The sequence below is a fragment of the Pinus tabuliformis genome, chromosome 4_1 (genome assembly GCF_031772625.1).
Source record: "Pinus tabuliformis cultivar Carrire ecotype Pingquan chromosome 4_1, CPIR1, whole genome shotgun sequence".
NCBI lineage: Eukaryota > Viridiplantae > Streptophyta > Pinopsida > Pinales > Pinaceae > Pinus > Pinus tabuliformis.
This window is the reverse complement of record NC_142303.1, coordinates 152668023-152688165: the sequence shown is the minus strand read 5'-3', so window position 1 is coordinate 152688165 and position 20143 is coordinate 152668023. Positions and strand designations below refer to the sequence as shown.

At 34.5% G+C, this 20143-nt stretch overlaps 1 pseudogene; it reads right to left on the bottom strand.

The window, feature by feature from the left end:
* Positions 1 to 995: 995 nt before the first annotated feature.
* Positions 996 to 1899, bottom strand: LOC149174649 (uncharacterized; annotated as a pseudogene).
* Between the last annotated feature and the right edge of the window lie 18244 nt (positions 1900 to 20143).

Below are 20143 nucleotides of genomic sequence, written 5' to 3'. Positions count from 1 at the left end.
TTGTAGTTGACTAACCTAACCATAGTGTATTATATTAATTATGAATTACTTTATTTAATTATTGTTGAATTATTTAGCTATGGAAAATGTTAGTTAACTTTGTTTGCTTTTGTCTATAGTTGACTATATAGATTTAGTTAATCTAGCTATTATGGTTAACTTGGTTATGAATTTAATCTGGTTCAATATGATTCATATAGTAGATGTGATTAATTCTATTTTAAGTCCATCTAAATAGAATGGATAGCAAATTCCAATTAGTATAAATCCATAATAAACATCAAAACACTATACAAAAAAATTAAAATAACATAAAAATTAATATGATTGATGGTTTAAATGAGGTGGTATGAATTTTCTTGATAACAATAATGAGTCAAGCTGGTCATTCACTAATAGCACAGTCAGATTATTTTCACAAGTGATTTAATGATAGGTTTTCCCACTCTTTGAAAAAAAATATGCAACAAGATTCTTAACCATAGATATTCATTCTCAATTATGGTAAATTTTAAATTTATAAACATGCTTTGGTTCTTCAACATTCATTAAAAAAAAAGATAAATTAAAAAAAAATTTAACTGTTGGGAATTTATCATTGCATCTCTGAATATTTTGGTCAGTGATCTTGCTCCTCATCCTGTCTTAACGATGAACCTAGATCTAGGTTCGAAAGCATCTCTGAGATTTAATATTTTGGTCAGTGGATCTTGCTCCTCATCTGGTCTTAAATGATGAAACTAGATCTAGGTTAACCTAGATCTAGTTTGAAAGGCATCGCCGCTTTGTTCTCTATGTGATTTCTCCAGAAAAGAAAATCTAATATTTAATTTTAAAATGGATTGAGATGGAATGATGATTAAGGATTCCTCAATAAACATTTGCTTCCCCAATCTTAGTTTTCCGCGTAATTAGCCCTGTATTTGAAGATTATGTGACAGAAACTTAAGCCTGCCTAGAAAGAGGAAGAAAAAACTTAGAAAAAAGGAAGAATAAAAAGGAATATAGCAGGGGGCAGCCAGGGCTTTATTAGAATGACTTTCAATGCCGCCCTGGAGAACATCAGGTAGAATCTACGCTGAGAATCGATCCTGGGCCGATTGTGTTAAAACTCCCACTGATCTTCTACCCCTACTAACCAGATCCCAGCGGATGGCCATGGGGCTGTTATTTATAAACACCCAACTGTACCATAACTCTCTATGTCTCAACAGCAGCAGCAGCCTGTATCTCAGCCTCAATCAACCACGTTCTGTAAATTTCGACTAACATCTTTTCATCGTACTCTTTTAGCGGCCGCTGTCCAAAGGGATTCCCACCGCCCACAGCATACTTAGGGGCGAACCCACCACCGATCAAATCGCTGGAGAAAACCCTGGAATCCGCCAAATTCAGCATCATTTTCACATAAGCGTCTCTCAGCTTAACCAGATAAACCATGGGATTCAACCATTTCCTTAATTTGATTTTGGGGAGGACCCTGAATCTCCAGATCTTTCTGCTCTTGCGGCTGCCTCCCACTTGGCTCTTCCCAGGCGGCAACGCTTGGTGGAGCCATCTATCCTCACATATTTTCCCCTGCTCTGCAACAGAACCTTCAAGCTCTCATAAAGCCCCATAACCCCAACAAAATTCACAGCAAATCCTTTCTATTTTCGCAAGCTCCTTAACTCAAAATAACCCCAGACAAAAATAAAATTAAAGTCTGAGCGCAAACAAGATTTGACAAATTCAACAGAATATGCCTGATACAAAGGAGATTTATTGTCCAAATCCCCTTCTTTAAAGTGCCCTAACCGCCTTCTACTAGTTCCCAGGCATCGAATTTTGAAAAACAGGCCACGGCCACCGGATTAACGAGAAATAAAAGCTGAAAAAACAGAGGCTGTGTGCGATGGAGCAGTGTATGAATAGAGACTGCTGATATAAATGATGACGTTCATAATTCTAGTAAGTATGTCCACATAAAGCGGACACGCATGCGTCACAAAGTGTAGGTAGCCCATAGAGTGATGGCTGTGCCAACATAATATAAATTTGATTGGCGATCTTATCCTTCACATCTTTTTTCAATGAATCTTTATCCTTTAATTTTAATTTATTTTATTTAATTATATTATCATAAGTGAAAATTTATTATAATTTAATTATTTAAGGTTGACTTATAACTATTGTTTAGGGAAAAATATGCCTCCTCAAATTATTGGTTAATTGGTGTACTTCGGTCAGATGCTTTTTGGTTTTGGATTTTTAATTTGTTTCTTTACATCAGGGAAATACAAATTATTAATCAAATAAAAATAAAAATAGTTTTAAAACTTACTCCAAACTTTAAATATAGTTAATTTATTTTTCTCATTATATTTTATTTTTATTTATACACATATATATATTTTATTTTTATTTATACATATCATATTATATAAAAGAGTGTATCTAAATTAAGAAATTTTACACCTAATTACTTGAAAAAAATAAATATATTCAATCATATTTATTTTTACTAATTTGGTGTAATTATGTATAGTAACTTTTAATGTAATTTTGTAGCTTTTGCAAGTTATGATGAAACATTTTCATGAAGTTTTAAAGTAGTTTGTTTAAACCAATTACCTATATTGAGTTTTGAGAGGAATATTTGATTTAAGTTTTAATGTGGCCACTTGTATTAACAGATGACTTTATAAATAATAAAAAAGTTTGAACCAACTTGTAAATAGTAATTTGGGAGGATTTTAACATTTCAAGCCGTAATAATATATAGAGCTTGCATTTTGAAAAAAAATCATGATTACAAATAAGAGGGATGGAGCTTGCATTGGAAAAGCATTGCAGACATCTACAGCTGATTGGTGATTCCAAAATAGTTTGTAATTGGTTAAATAATGCATCCCACTGTAATGCATTTTCATTGAGGCATATATTAGAAGAAGCACAAAGATTGATATCTTCTTTTGACTCCTTTGCCTATCGCCACATTTACAGGGAGCAAAATACGGGGGCAGATCACCTTTCCAAAGAGGCAGCGCTTAGACAGGGCAATGACTGGTTGATCTAGGAGGAAATAGATGGGACCTTCCACCAGCATTACCACAGACCTTTTGTGGAACTTAGAGAAAATGGGCTATAAGCCCTATAATATTTTCTGATAATCTTGTATATATCATGTTTGTATTTACAACTTTTTGGTCTATATTTATGACTTTGGATATACAGTCCAGATTTTGATACTTAGTTTCTCTCTCTGTGAAGAGACAGCTTTCAATTTTGATCTTCTTCCCTCTATGTTAGAGAGCAGGCATAGACACAGTACAATAGATAACAAAATCCCTGCATGGAGATACAACTATTTCTTTACTTTTCTCTGGTCAACAGTTTTGTGAACTTGACAGGCAACTTTGCCTCCATATGCATATGCCTTAGCATCTACAAAATGTAATTTCTTATATATCAATAGAAATTACGACTTTTTTCCATGGGAAAAAAGAGGGATGGAGCTAAGGACAAAGCTCTCCTAATAGCACCCAAGACTTCAATGTCCCAAACCTAGTCATGTTAAGGTTCAAGTATAAATTTATCAAACACATCAAAGCCGTGGTAACCAAGCATTTAAGATCTCCATATCCAACCACAAAATAAACCATTCTCTATATTAAACAAATAAATAGACCCATTTTATCAAAATTGGGATTCATCATTGGCACAAAAATATGAAAGCACTACATAAAAGCTCTCAAAAAAAAATAAAAAAATTATATTCACTTCTCCCATAAAAAAGGTCCATTTTATTATTTCTATTGGACAACTAAAAAAACTCTTCAATTTAATTACTCCATCCCCATATATAGTGTGTTATATAAAATACAAATAACACTTGGATGTGGGCATGGTGGTGTTGTGTATGAACCTTCACATTTCAAGCTTTAGTGTTCATGGTTTATGTTTCAAGTGCAAGATTGCATGATGTGAGATGCGATGGAGACAAGCTTTTCTAGAATGCCCAAAGATCCATTGTGGGTGTAGTATGTTTTTATTTAAGAGTCTCAACCATGTGGACACAAAATTTATGCTTAACTTAGAGTCTCATTATGGAGTGTTAGCATTATGGGTACCATGTAGTCTGTGCTTATCTTGGAATCTCGGCTAGGGTAATTGCCAACTTCTTTTATTTTTTGCAACATGATTTGAAATTGTTAATATTTGAGATAAGCGAGTTATGAATATTTTAACTTGCTCATTAAAGTGACGATTTTAAAAATTAATAAAATGTCAATGATGACATGTAGATTTTGAAATTTCCAATATATGATGATTAAGTGAAAGTGTAGTCTAACTATTAGATTTTTTTTCCTTTTTACCCTAAAAAATGCTTAAAACATATAGATTTTGGTAATTAAATAACTTAAACTTATGATTTTAACAAATAAATTAGCAGAAAAAAATACTAAAATAATATAAGTCGAATACAAAAAAATAAAAAATCTCTATTAAATTATAAGTCAAATTAACCCCTTTAAAAAAAAATCTAATAATTATAATACACATTAATGCCCATCTTATTTAACACTTAGTCACCACTATAACTATATAATTATACAATCCACCACACCCACCTTTTGGACTAGGACATGTGAAGCCGAGTCGGGACTCGGATCAGCCACATTACTTTTAACCGTCAATGACAATTTGATGTGTATACTATTTTTTTTAAACGAGGACAAGGTTGCATTTAGTGTTCAAAATTGAACACGTCACAACGCGTCAAGAGCCCTCTAGCATGTCAGAGAAGTGCTCAACAAAATTTGGGCGTAAAAAAAAATAAATTAATTTTTATTTCTATAGGTTTAAAAAATAAATAATAATATTATAAAATGCCCTAGGAAGGGCTACCAGTCCACCATACATTTTTGAAAATTCAAGTTATTTATTGTATTACCCATCCATGGCTACAAGTTGCAACTTGCCTTGTTCTCTGGATGAGTATAGACTTAGAGTCTAAGGTACGCAAGCAACAAGTTGGATGAGTATAAACTTGGAGTCTAGGGTACAAGCAATAAGAGGTTGTTGCAGCTTTATAAAAAGCATAAATTATGTATAATATCCAACATCGGTTTTGCGTAATGGAGGATGTCGCATTGATAGCAGTCGTAATAGCAGCTTTAGTGATCCAGAAGAGTTGGAACTTGGAGGTGCTCTGTAAGCAAAGTTTTGGTAGAGCTTCACGTTGAATTGTAACTTGCCCATCGAAAGCTAATACGAGCTGGTCATTCCTATTTCCACAAAATGGACTCCATGCTATTGATGGGTGGTACATTTATTTTTATTGTGCCTACAACTCTGAGACTTTCCTTAGGCAAATCCGAAGCACTCCAAAGGTCTGGGTCATTGAAATCATTCCCCTGACCTTGTATCCATGAAGTTGTTGTTCAAAAGATAAAAAGGTGAGGCAAGAGGCTCTGGGGTCACAACCATTTCTGTAAATCCAAAACCCTTTATTGATATTTTTGAGTGTTTGGGGATTCTTGGACGAAATCATAAAATAATTCAGATGTAGATCTAAAGAGAAGATGCAAAGTAGCAGGTTTACATACGATATTAGAATGCTCCTTTGCACAGTAGAATAATCGGTAGATGACAACTACAATTTTCTGGGAGAATTTTGGTGAGGAATTTGGGAAAAAATTTAAATCTGACATAGTTTCATTTAGATGAGCTTTTGAGTTTTCAATGTAATCAATGAAGACTTTAGCGCCTCAACTTAGATGAATTTCACTTAAATATTTGTGGTGACAAATGAAATATGCTTTGAAGTTCAGAGTTGCCTAAGTACAAATAAATAGTTGGTCAGGGGGAAGGAACCTAAGAACATTCTTTCGAAGTCTTACTAGGTGACCCATAAGCATCAAAGCAAACAACATAAGTAAGGGTAAAATTGGTTCCTTCCTTGTGCAAGCAGGCGACACTTGAAGCACGAAGCATAAATGAAAAGGTAAAGATGGCTCGACTGGAAAATGACACCATCGATATCGATATGTATCCTCTTGAACATCCATATTGAGGTGAACCACCATAACTTGTTGCTAGTCAACTATTAATCCCAGTAGGCATGCCAATAATCATAGTAGCTGCTTGTTGGCACTAAAGGTTCTCTCTTGGAACACATTCTGAATAATGTGAAGTTCTCAATTTTCATATGGCTCCGTTGGAAAGAGTGTCCATACTCCTCTCCCTCCTCTGATTCCAATGAAGAAGTTAAGGTTTCTTAAGGTGTGTCTGGGTACACATTAAAAACATTGTGCCAACAAGAATCACAGGTAAATTGAAATTTGTTGTGTAAAAGTGTGTTTAGTGGCTATTATTATCAAGAGATTGTCTCGAAAGGATTCAAAACGTTTAGTAGATGAGAATCATGATCTACATGTAAATATCTTTCTTGCAGTTTCTTGTATGTTTGGAGTTGCAAATAGATGGATGTGTGCAGTTGAAAAACATATGGAGTTTCCTAGCTGACAAAACTTCAATGGTTAGATGTTAGTGGGTGTGCTAAGTAGAAAACCGCCTGTCCTCCATGTCCTTCTAGGCATCTTAATGTTGTAGAGAAAGTTATGTATGTGTCGTCATCATCACTTTTGATTTTAAATGAAATTTATTTCTAGAGGCCTTATTTTTTTTTTAAATTTAAATCTTCATGGTTACAGATGAAAGATGTTGATATGTTCCTAACAAAATTAAAAAAGAAAGTGATCTCGTGTTTCTACTTTTAAATTTATTAATATAATTTTTTTGAGTGGTTTTCTTTTTAGTTATTTTTGAAATAGTTCTTGACAGTACCACTGGATAACAAAGCTTTTTTTTCCCTAAAATCAAGTTGAAGATTTTCAAAACCCTTAATAATTTCATGAGCAGATTATAAATATAATTATGCCCATAAACATTATTTTTTCACCAAATTTTCAAAACCCTTAATAATTTTTATAAGCAAATTATAAATATGATTATGCTCACTGGATAGCAGATGAACCACAGAGATGAGGCTCACAAGAGATATGTAAGAACTTAATTGGAAACACAAACATAGAAATCTTTCTTTCTATTATGGAAATACTCCGATGAATTTACAAGTGAGTAATACTGAGCCCTTCCTTCCTTTATATAGGAATTTTGAGGGAGGTCTCATTTTCCTGATTCTTCATTTCAAATCATCTTTAAAACAAATCACCCATCATTGTCCTTAAAGACATGATCATTTCGAGTCATATATAAAACAAATCATCCAGGACTGTCCTTAAAGGCATGATTTTCACAAGGTCCTTCTATAGATAAGACTTAAAGTGGACTATGAAAAATTTAACACAGTGGAGATTCCTAAGGAGGAACCCACAAAAGAAAGTAAAGAAATTTACAGAAAAGCAAACACAGTGGAGATTCCTGAGGAAGAACCCACGAAAGAAAGTAAAGCAAATTACGAAAAATTAAACACAGTGGAGATTCCTAAGGAAGAACCCATAAAAGAAAGTAAAGCAGATTACGGAAAGTAAACACATTGGAGATTCCCGAGGAGGAACCCAGAAAGCAAGTAAAGCATAAATCATATTACATAGAGGAGATTCTTCACGGGTGAACCCCTCGAAAGTCGAGAAAGATGAAATGAGTGTCTACCAATATTTTCCTTTCGAATTCCTATCAGAGTGATATTCATAATCAGAATCAGTAGGTACTTCATGATGAGGATCAAGATTTATCCCAAGTATGATTTGAGCGAGCCAGGGTGGCTCATTTCCAAAGCAAATTAAAAAGGACGAAGATGCCATAAAAGGATCATAATTGACTGATGGAATGCCAATTTCTCCAAAATAGTCGATGCTGATGTTGAAGTGATTTTCTATCATAGAGACTGTGGTACCTTGATAAATAAGATCAAATCCAAAGATATCATATATGAGGATGCCTTCTTCCATATCTTTATGGAGTAAAGACAGACTCCAATGTGGGCTTGCTTTACCAAGATCATCTTTTCTTGGGACAAATGAAAACATCGGTAGGTCCATCCATTAGATCCAATGTATGAAAGGGGAAAGAACATCTTCAAAATACATTACTATAAAAATCCTTTCCCAAGCTCTCGCATATTGCAAAATTCCATAATAATCCATCCAAGTTAAACTTGGATCAAAGATATAAACAATATTTGGGTGGTTTGCCCTGGCTTGACCAAAATAGATGTGATTATTATTAATGAGGCTCCAGTTGACGTTATAACTATGTCTCCCATCTTTGGAATTGAACCATTTCTCTAAAATCATTTTCTGGATCTCTAATGGCAGTGATAATTTTTTTTTGAGAAAGATAATCCCAACAGAACTGACAACGACATGATGGGCATAAATTGATTTGAGATTGGGGTTTTAAGGAACTTTCTCCTATCTCAAATTTCTTGATGGATATAGCCTTTAGATCTCATGTTCCCTCTCTGGTCATCATATCAGCAGGATAGTTTTCTTTTCCTTCTTTGTAGATATCAAAATCAAATCCTTCGAGCCAGAGTGCCCATTTTAGGACTCGGGAATTCCCTTGTTCCAATTTTTTTATTTTTATTTTGTAGCATATCGTTCATATGTTTGAGATCTGTTTTGACAGTAAAATGCAAACTTTTTAGGAAAAGGATAAATCTTTTAATACCATTCTTAACAACTAGTATTCCTTTATGGGATGATGGATATTTCAGCTCAGTGGCCGAAAATGTTCATGAAACATAACCAAAATCTCATCTCTTTTATGATGCTTTTGTGGAAGAATAATAGCCCAACAAGAGTAAGAAGCATCAGTTTCTAAAATGAAAGATAAATCCTATTCTTGAAGGGACAAATATGGAAATTCTTAATTTTATCTTTGATGCGTTGAACTGCTTCAGTCATCTGTGGTAGCCATACTGAATCGTTTTTCAATCTTTTCTAAAGAATTCTGGTATCCTTAGCTTGTTCTGGATAGAATTTCTGAATATAGTTCAAACATCCTAAGAATCTTTGGACAGATTTGATATCAGGAAGTTGGTATGGAAATCTCAATAGAGATTGCAGAACATGAGGTTGCAGTTGGATCTTCCTTTGGGAAATATATAATCCAATATATTCGATCTTGGTTTGCACAATAATGAACTTATCATGAGTGGGAGATAGAACTAAGTCGTGCTTGAAAACAACCTGATAAAATGATCCAGATGCTTCTTATGTTGTTGTATGTTTCTGCTGAAAACTAACAAATCATCAATATATACAATAACAAAATCAAAATCATGGAAAATATCCTCCATGCCTTTCTGAAATTCAAAAGGCACATTCTTCAGGCCAAAAGGCATAACTATCCATTGGTATTGTCCTCTTGGGACAACAAAGGTAGTCTTATATCTATCCTGAGGATCTATGCCTATCTCCCAAAAACCACTTTTCAGATGAAATTTGTTAAACACATTAGAAACTAAGATTCTTGCATGGAGCATGTCTTTGCTTGGTAGAGGATACCTGATGGGTTCTAGCGCTTCGTTTAATGCCTTGTAATTGATCACCAACCTGTTTTTCCTCTTTTCGTTCTGAGTGTTTGTTGACATAGAAGGCTGGGCATGGCCATGAACTTTTGCAGGGTTCAATTAATCTCCTGTCCAAGAGTTGTTTGATTTCTTGTTGACACAAATTTTTCTCTATAAGGCTCTTGTGGTTGGCTGAGGCCTTTTGTGGTTTGTGATCAGACCCCTTTCTAAAAGGAAGTGAAACAAAGTACTTTTCTTTGAACCAAAATGTATCAGGATGCTCTGTTGTGCATTTTTCCCTAAGCTTACATGCAATATCTTTGAGAACTTCTTGCCCATGTAGGTCAACATGTTTGATAATCTTTTTTTATTTTTGATAAGTCTTCAATAGCTTCAGTGACTGTATCCACATTATCAGGAGGAATTCTGATAGAGTATGTATTTGGCGCAGGGACAGATACTTTCTCATTTTTGACACTGAATGTGATCTGGTCCTTATCAACAATCATGGGCATGTTTCTTTTTACAAAATATTGACCATGAAGAATATCAGATCCAGTGTCGTAATTATACAGAGTAACATATACAATTGTTGAAGAAATATATATCGGAAAATTAGGAGCTACATAAGAAATATTCATGAGTTGTTTGTTAACGACTTTGAAATGTAACTTTGTTGGTTGCCAATAATAAGTTGGGATAGCTTTGTATTTGCAGAAACTACTCATGGTTCTGTATCAATTTGTGCGTCTAACTGATAGTTTTTGAATCCTCGTATTTTGATGAAAACTGGAATGACCATCCTATCTCCTATGCCACTGATTTCTTTCACTAGTTGTTCTTCTGTATTCAGCCCAGTCGTTGTGTGTGCCTTGTCAAATATAGATGATACAAATTTGGAACTGAGTTCGTCTAGTTTTTGAACTTTTAGTTGAATTTGTTCTGCTATGTTGACCAATTGTTGTCTATCTCTCCGTAAACTTTCTTCAAGTATTCTAATGTCTTCTAGGACAACATTGTGGCTTGGGTCTTCTAGGACAACATTGTGACCAATTTGGACTGGATCATAGATGAACCACAAAGAAGAGGCTCACAAGAGATATGCAAGAACATAATTGGAAACACGAGGCTCACAAGAGATATGCAAGAATTTAATTGGAAACACAAACACATAAATCTTTTTTTTTCTATTATGGAAATACTTCGATTAATTTACAAGTGAGTAATACCGAGCCCTTCCTTCCTTTATATAGGAATTTTGAGGGAAGTCTCATTTTTCCGTTTCTTCATTTAAAATCATCTTTAAAACAAATCACCTAGGACTATCCTTAAATACATGATAATTTCGATTCATATCTAAAAAAAATCATCTAGGATTGTCCTTAAAGGCATGATTTTCACAACGTCCTTCTATAGATAAGAATTAAAGTGGACTACGAAAAATTAAACATAGTGGAGATTCCTGAGTGCTAACCCACGAAAGCAATTTACGAAAAAACAAACACAATGGAGATTCCTGAGGAGGAACCCAAGAAAGCAAGTAAAGTAGATTACAAAAAAGTAAACATAGTGGAGATTCCTGAGGAAGAACCCACGAAAGCAAGTAAACGAGATCACGGAAAAGTAAACACATTGGAGATTCCTGAGGAGGAACCCATGAAATAAAGTAAAGTGTAAATCATATTACACAGAGGAGATTCTTCATGGGTGAACCCCTCGAAAGCTGAGAAAGAAGAAATGAGTGTCTACCAATCCTGTCCTTTCGGACTCCTGTCAGAGTCATATTCATAATCAGAATCAGTAGGTACTTCATGATGAGGATCAAGATTTATCCCAGGTATGATCTGAGCGAGCCAGGGTGGCTCATTTCCAAAGAAAGATGAAAAGGACGAAGATGCCATAAAAGGATCACAATTGGCTGATGGAATGCCAATTTCTCCAAAATAGTCAATGCTGATGTTGAAGTGATGTTCTGTCAGAGAGATTGTGGTACCTTGATAAATAAGATCAAATCCAAAGATATCATATCTTAGGCTTCCTTCTTCCATATCTTTATGGAGTAAAGATATAGTCCAATGTGGGCTTGCTTTACCAAGATCATATTTTCATGGGACAAATGAAAACATCAATAGATCCATGCATTGGCTCCAATGTCTGAAAGGGGAAACAACACTTCACAATACATTACTTCAAAAATCCTTTCCCAAGCTCTGACATATTGCAGAATTCCATAATAATCCATCCAAGTTAAACTTGGATCAAAGATATAAACAATCTTTGGGTGGTTTACCTTGGCTTGACCAAAATGGATGTGATTATTATTAATGAGGCTCCAGTTGATGTTATAATTATGTCTCCCATCCTCGGAATTGAACCATTTTTCTAAAATCATTTTCTGGATCTCTAATGGTAATGACAATTTTTTTTTGAGAAAAACAATCCCAGCAGAACTGATAATGACATGACGGGCATAAACTGATTTGAGATTGTGGTTTTGACGAACTTTTTCCTATCTCAAATTGTTTGATGGATATAACCTTTAGATCTCATGTTCCTTCTCTGGTCATCATATTAGCGAGATAGTTTTCTTTTCCTGCTTTGTAGATAATATCAAAATCAAATCCTTCGAGCCAGAGTGCCCATCTTAGGACTCGGGAATTCCCTTGTTCCAACAATTTTTTATTTTGTATCATACCTTTCACATGCTTGAGATCTATTTTGAAAATAAAATGTACACTTTTTAAGAAAAGGCGAAATCTTTTAATCCCATTCTTAACAGCTAGTATTTCTTTATGGGAGGATGGATATTTCAGCTCAGTCGCCGAAAATGTTCCTCAAACATAACCACAAATCTCATCTCTTTTATGATGCTTTTGTAGAAGAATAACAACCCAACAAGATTCAGAAGATCAGTTTCTAAAATGAAAGGTAAATCTTGTTTTGGAAGGGACAAAGATGGCAAATTCTTAATTTTATCTTTGATGCATTAAACTGCTTCAGTCATCTTTGGTAGCCATAATGAATCCTTTTTCAATCTTTTCTAAAGAATTCAGGTATCCTTAGCTTGTCCTGGATAGAATGTCCAGATATAGTTCAAAAATCCTAAGAATCTTTGGACAGATTTGATATCAGGAAGCTGGTATAGAAATCTCAATAGAGATTGCAGAACATGAGGTTGCAGTTGGATCTTCCCTTGGGAAATATATAATCCAAGATATTCGATCTTGGTTTGAGCAATAATGAAATTATCATGAGAGGGAGATATAACTAAGTCATGCTTGAAAACAACCTGATAAAATGATTCCACATGCTTCTTATGTTGTTGTATGTTTCTGCTGAAAACTAACAAAACATCAATATATACAATAACAAAATCAAAATCATGGAAAAATACCTCCATGCCTTTCTAAAATTCAAAAGGCGCATTCTTCAGGCCAAAAGGCACAACTGTCCATTGGTATTGTCCTCCTGGGACAACAAAGGCAGTCTTATATCTATCTTGAGGATCTATGCCTACCTTCGAGAAACCACTTTTCAGATGAAATTTGTTAAACACATTAGCACCTAAGATTCTTACATGGAGCATGTATTTTCTGGGTAGAGGATACCTGATGGGTTCTAGCGCTTCATTTAATGCCTTGTAATTGATCACTAACCTCTTTTTTCCTCTTTTTTGTTCTGAGTGTTTGTTAACATAGAAGGTTGGGCATGGGCATGAACTTTTGTAGGGTTTAATTAATCTCCTGCCTAAGAGTTGGTTGATTTCTTGTTGGCACAATTTTTTCTCTGTAGGGCTCATGTGGTTGGTTGAGGCCTTTTTTGGTTTGTGATCAGACCCTTTTCTTAAAGGAAGTGAAACAAAGTACTTTTCTCGGAACCCAAATGAGCCAGGATGCTCTGTTGTGCATTCTATCCTAAGCTTACATGCAATATCTTTGAGAACTTCTTGCCCATGTAGGTCAGCATGTTTGATAATATTTTTTATTTTTGATAAGTCTTCAATAGATTCAGTGACTATATCCACATTATCAGGAGGAATCTTCATAGAGTATGTATTTGTCGCAGGGACAGATACTTTCTCATTTTGGACATTGAATGTGATGTGGTCCTTATCAACAATCATGGGCATGTGTCTTTTTACAAAATCTTGACCAAGAAGAATATCAAACTCAACGTCGTAATTATACAGAGTAACATATACAATTGTTGAAGAAATATATATAGGAAAATTAGTAGCTACATAATAAATCTTCATGAGTTGTTTGTTAACGGCTTTGAAATGTACCTTTGTTGGTTGCCAATAATAAGTTGGAATAGCTTTGTATTTGCAGCAACTACTCATGGCTCCTGTATCAATTTGTGCATCTAACTGATAGTTTTTGAATCCTGGTATTTTGATGAAAACTGGAATGACCATCCTATCTCTAATGCCGTTGATTTCTTTCACTGGTTCTTCTTCTGTATTCAGCCCGGTTGTTGTGTGTCCCTTGTCAAATATAGACGATACAAATTTGGAATTGAGTTCGACTAGTTTTTGAACTTTTAGTTGAATTTGTTCTGCTATGTTGACTAATTGTTCTCTATCTCTCCATAAACTTTCTTCAAGTATTCTAATGTCTTCTAGGAAAACATTGTAGCCTTAGTATCTATTGGGTTTTGGTGCAGATTCTGTTGTAAACCATTATGTAGGATCAAGGTCTTCATCAGGTTGGGATTCCATAGTCAGTGCATTAATTTTCTCTTGGATTCATCCCCTTGGGATAACTAGGCTTGGATTGAGAGAATCCATCTGCCTCTGGAGACTAGCTATCTGTTGTTGAGTATTATTAAAAGAAAACATAAGGCAATCAGAGAGATATGTACAATCACCTTCACTTGTAGCATCATCTGTTACTGAAATTTTCTGAAATGCATTTTCAATGTCACTATTAGAGTCAGTATTTACAAAATAGTATTCAAACTTGGAATTTGATAAAGAGACTAATTCCCAATCAGCTTTATTATGTGAGGAGTTGAGCAAATCCATAATCTTGTTCTAGATCCCTCTTTTGTTCTTTTCTGGACATTTATTTGCCCAGTGATCTTTTCTCCCGCAGATGAAACATTTTGATTGCCAAGCTGGTTTTGACCTTCTTCTGAATACATATCTATTATTGGGAAATTTCATTTGTTGATGCCCTCTTCTTTAAGAACGGTTAGGGAATCTATATCGTGGCTTGGAGCAATTGCACTTTTGACTTTGGGATATGTGAGAACTATTTCTTGAGGAGTTCTTGAAGCATCCAGAGTGGTAAGTTTCTGGGAAGGAGTTGCAAAGATTAGGACCGAAACTTAGTTGCTTCTTGACATTCTTACGAGTCTTATAAGCTGCACACTTGTTTCTAAGAATTTGAAGAATGTGTTGTTGTAAAGAAGCTAAGGATAGAGTATCTATTGAGACATTTTGGGAAGATAGTTCTTGATGTACAAGCTCTGGGGATTTTCCTGGCATTGATGTTATATAATGACACAGATATGCAATATTTTGGTGGTCTGGGATTTTATAGTACAATTTTCGCATGGTGCAATAGTATTCATCTAGCAAATCTAGGCTACACAATGTTTAACTCATGAATGTTTGTTCATAATGGTCAGAATATATTGATAGAGTCCCAAGAAACTCATGGGATAATGACATTAACATTGCTTCAAGGGGATCTTCATTTTCTAAGATTTCAAGTTGTTCAGATCTTTTCAATGTTTCCCACCAAAGTCTAGCATTACCTATTAGTGCCCATGTCACCTGTATGACTACATCCTTCCATGTCGCTTTGAGGTTAGCTTTTCTCTGTCTTGCCCATGCATTAATCCTTTGTAGTAAGATCAATGTTTGATCTCTATTCAAACAATAAAAAATAATAAAAAAGGTTGATCCTTGGCTACTAGGAGTAGGAGTAGTTTCTTCTTGAGGTTCTGCTGATGACATGAAATGGGCCCATTTAGAAAATGGACTGGTTTTGGACTGAGATCTAATATCAGACCCTGAAGTTCTTGGAGCTTTATGTGAGAAGTTAAATGATTCATTTCTTTTCTGTTTAGAAGACTCACTAGTATCTTCTTTCCTTGCCATATTGATTTCATAAGTTTTGAATCTTTCTAGCTTGGTTTTAATCAGATCTAGCTTTTCTCTAACTAATCTAGCTCCATCTGTTACTCTTGTAGTATCTACAAATTCATTAGAAATAGCTTTCAAATATAGGGTATAAGATGACTTAATGTTTTTGAAATAAGAAAAATTCGAACCCTCAGCTTTGACTTCTTCGTAATTGGGAGGACATCTTGGTCTAGGAAAATTGTCTTGAAAGCTAGACACTGCCTTACTGATAACTCCTAATTGAGCTATGATTTCTTTTAATTTCTCTTCTTGGCCACTTTGATGAGCATACATAGTATCATATGTATGGTGTATCATTTTGACATGCTATTTGACTTCAAGAACGTCTTTGGTTATGTTGGGTTGTGTTATATTCTTTCCACGACTAGCCCCAGTAGTTAAGTCGAGGCGTTAGAGGGGGGGCAGGCATTCCCCCTCTACGGGGTTCGGGGCAACGCCCTGAGAATTTTGTTTTTGGACCCTATATTAGGTAGGCGAACCTACCTATCGTTTTGTGCATGGATTTTGCACATGGTTTTGGGCGCGATGGTTTTCGGTCCATCGTATTTTGTAGATCCGGTCAAGGGAACTATGGTTATGTTATAATCCAGGGTTAATGGATTGGGGTTTATGGATGCTTCGACATGTCTATATATGTATTGTAACATTGAAAGAAAATAATGAAAAATCAATATGGTAGTCCCGGTTTGGGATCCAAGGGAAAATCTTTGTGTATATTTGTTTTATGTGTTATGCTCTCGCCATTGTTTATTTTCTATTTTTTGAATTCGTATGTAGGTAATTTCTGTACGAGGTTAAAACCTACAGGCTAAATCATTTAAATTTTGAGCCAAACATACATAATGATAATTATTGTAATTTAGCAGCTTGACTGGCTCGATAGGTTCAACTTCTGAAGATGATCGATAATGCAAAAATTGGAGATCACTTTGAACATAACCATTTTTGAATTTTGGAGGAGTATTTGTGGGCTCCAAACTTCTCTTAGGAAGTGTGATTATGTTTCCAGGTTTTTCTCTGGGAAGACTATACATTTTTATGTTAGATGTGGGAATCATGACACAATTAGGACAATCAGAATGTTGACCATGGTGTGACTGAGAATTGGATGGAGTATCAATAGTCTGATATTTCTTTTTGGTATTTTTTTTTGTGTTATTTTGGCAATACACACATGACTAAGAAGAAATGGATTTATGCATTTGTACATGATTACCAAAGTAGTAGTAGGTATAGTAGAAACTGACAATATTAGAGGAACAGGGGTTTTGTCAAGCCTTGCAGATAGGCTTCGATTTAAGGGTTTTTGGAGTCTGGAATTTGAGACTAGTTCGACCATCTCTTGTAGGTATAACTCTCAATTGGTGAGATGTGTTAGCTAATTGAGGATACTTTTGGGAGAGAGGCTGGTACGAACTTGACCATTTTTCAGGAAGAGTTAGCTCACTAAATCCAATTTGGAGTGCAGTTGCATTACCTAGCCCGATTATAACTCCTTCTTTTAGTGCTCGTTTATGTAGTTTGCAATTTATAGGGGCCATGCTTGAAGTGACAAAACATATACAGATAGAAGTATGAAGCTGAGCTATCTGTGTATTAGGGGCAACGTTAAACCCATGGAATTGGATGAAGGCTTGCACAAATTCATTAATGTAAGGGTCTGTTAATGAGCCCTGATAGTGAGAGATTACTGATGACCATGCAGGACCATTATTTAAAGGAATTTGAAAACCTCCTATTAATGCATCATTAAAATCATTGGCTCTGGAATCAAGGACACAAGTTAAGCATGAGGTATTTAGTTTGGGTCACACTAGAGGATTGATTATGAGAATCAGGCCGCCACCCCCATGGGCCCGTTGGGCCTTGGGGGTGGGGCGGGAGGGGCTGCGTGCAACACCCTCCTGCCCCACCCTCACGGCCCAATGGGCCTGTGTGGGTGGAGGCCCGATTCTAAGAATTGGGCCTCCACCCCCACGGGCCCATTGGGCCGTGGGGTGGGGCAGGAGGGGGCTACATTTTTTTAAATTTTCTTTTTAAAGGTTATGTTTTACAAAATTATTTATGATTTATGATTATTTATCATTTTTAGATTTTGTTTGTTTATTTAAGCTATTGTTTTTTTTTGTAATTTATTGATTTATATATATATATATATATATATATATATATATATATATATATGTGTATATTTTTTGCAGTAAAATGGCATCAAAGAATATTTATGTGAATCTTTCTGGACCAAAAACTGCTAAAATTAAAGGTGGATCCTCAAAAAACACTGTTGAACGAACCAAACCTGAGCTAATAACTACAAATATATCAAGTGCCTCAAACGATAAGAAGACGATTTCATATTGGAAGAAATCAAAAGAAGTGAAGCTTACAGAAAATGTATGGTATTTGAAAGATAGAGAAGGCGAACAACAGGTGTGTGTGTGTCTATATATATATATATATATATATATATATATATATATATATATATATATATATATATATATATATATGTCCCTAACGATAATGGAATTTATGAGGTGTTGGGAAAAGTCATAGACATTTGTTTGATATTGGACATTGAAGTTGTTTATGTACTTACAAAACCACCCAAGTCACATGACAAGATTAAATATCAGTTATCATTGTCATTGTATGACATGACATATGAATATACAAAGTTGTGTAAACAAATTATAAATGACATTGCACAAGATATGGTAAGTATTGTTATTTATGTTTGTGTTTTGCATTATTGTAGCTGTACCATTATATTTTTATAACTTAGTTTTTATTGACATATGATCTTTTGTTTGACAGAATTTTATTGAAAATCTTTCAATTACGTTGGGAGGCATTCATTTCATAGAGCAAGATATTATGAATGTTGTCAACAGTTTCTACTTAGAGTCAGAACAAGATATGACAAAGAAGCAAAAAATAGTAATTCATGATGCTACAAAACTACATCCAAGGGATCAGCAAAGAATCTCTATATCGGATAAATCTAGCAAAGGTAGACATGTTACTTTTGAAGCTGAGGAAGTTGAAATTGACGCTGAAGAATATGTTGCCATTACTGAGGATGACATTAGAACTGATGTTAGAAAGGAGAAGAAACATAAAAGACCAAAAGTAACAATGCCCGAGAATGTCTCTGTTCTAGTTCATGATGAGAATGTTAGGAGGAGGAAAATTAAAGTTGAACATTCTCAAGGAGTCAATGCCAACAGTGAAGATCCTATTGAAAATTCAAAAGAAAGCAAGGAAATCATTACACTAGGAGCTGATTTAGAGGATGACATTATTAAAAAAAAAAAAAAAATGCCATTAGACATAACTTGACAAATACAAACTCAATTGAGGGCGATCGTACATTTCAGCTTAATGTGAGACAAATCTATAAGACAATTGAAGGACAATTCAAATATCAAATCAGAAAGCCACACCACCTACATGTTCACAACTTGAAGACATTGATGAGGTACAATCCATGTGCTCTTGTGGTTAATTATGTGCTTCTTGTTGATCGAGTTCAAGTTCCCAACTAAAAAGCATTTGATAAGTCAAAATGGTTTGAATACAATTATTATGTGCTTGGGGGGGACCATTTTGTAGAAGCTAAAAGGCAATTGTTGGATGAATATCCTAATAACCCACATTTTGAAACAATGAAATGTATCATTATGTTGGTTTATCAGATACAGAAGCAAATTTATTGGCATGGGATCATAATATAGATAATGAATATAGGATGCCTATGACTTTCATCCAAAGGGTTAGATTTATTCATAATGAATTTGAAGAAAAATGTGGTGAGGATAAGATAAATGTTACTCTAGAATTTCGAAAGGAATGGTGTATGGAAATAGGCTATCAAACTGAGGAGAAAATCAATTCAAAAGGCGGGAGAGTAAATTCTGATATATTCAGAAGTATTGATAACATTTTCCAGTTGACATTTAGAACTAGAGAGATATGGAAATTGATTAATGATATTTTTAACACATGGGAGAACATTGGCATTAAAAACCAAAAGGTCAAAAAGTCTCAACCATTGATATGTAGCAGCAGTAAATCAGGTCCTGAAATGAAGCACCTTCCAGAAGATATGACTATCACACCTTGGAGAGCATTGCAAGGAGTGAAGGATGAAAAACTTGTCAAAACAATATTATCTCATGTGAAGTTAGGGGAATTATCATTGGAGGAAATGTCTGAGGAATTTCAAAAGTAAGTTTGTTGAATTATTTTTACTTATTTCTATATTATAATTTTCTTTTAAATATAACATATTGTTCTTGGTAGTATTTGTTATACATGTCATTATATTAATTTTTTTTACTTTATCTATTCAATCACAAAGTTTACATGAAAATACAAGAAGAAATGGTTAAATTGTTGAATGAAGATAATTGGGATGATGTTGTACGCAACTATCCAGATCCAAGTTCTACATCAACACTAAA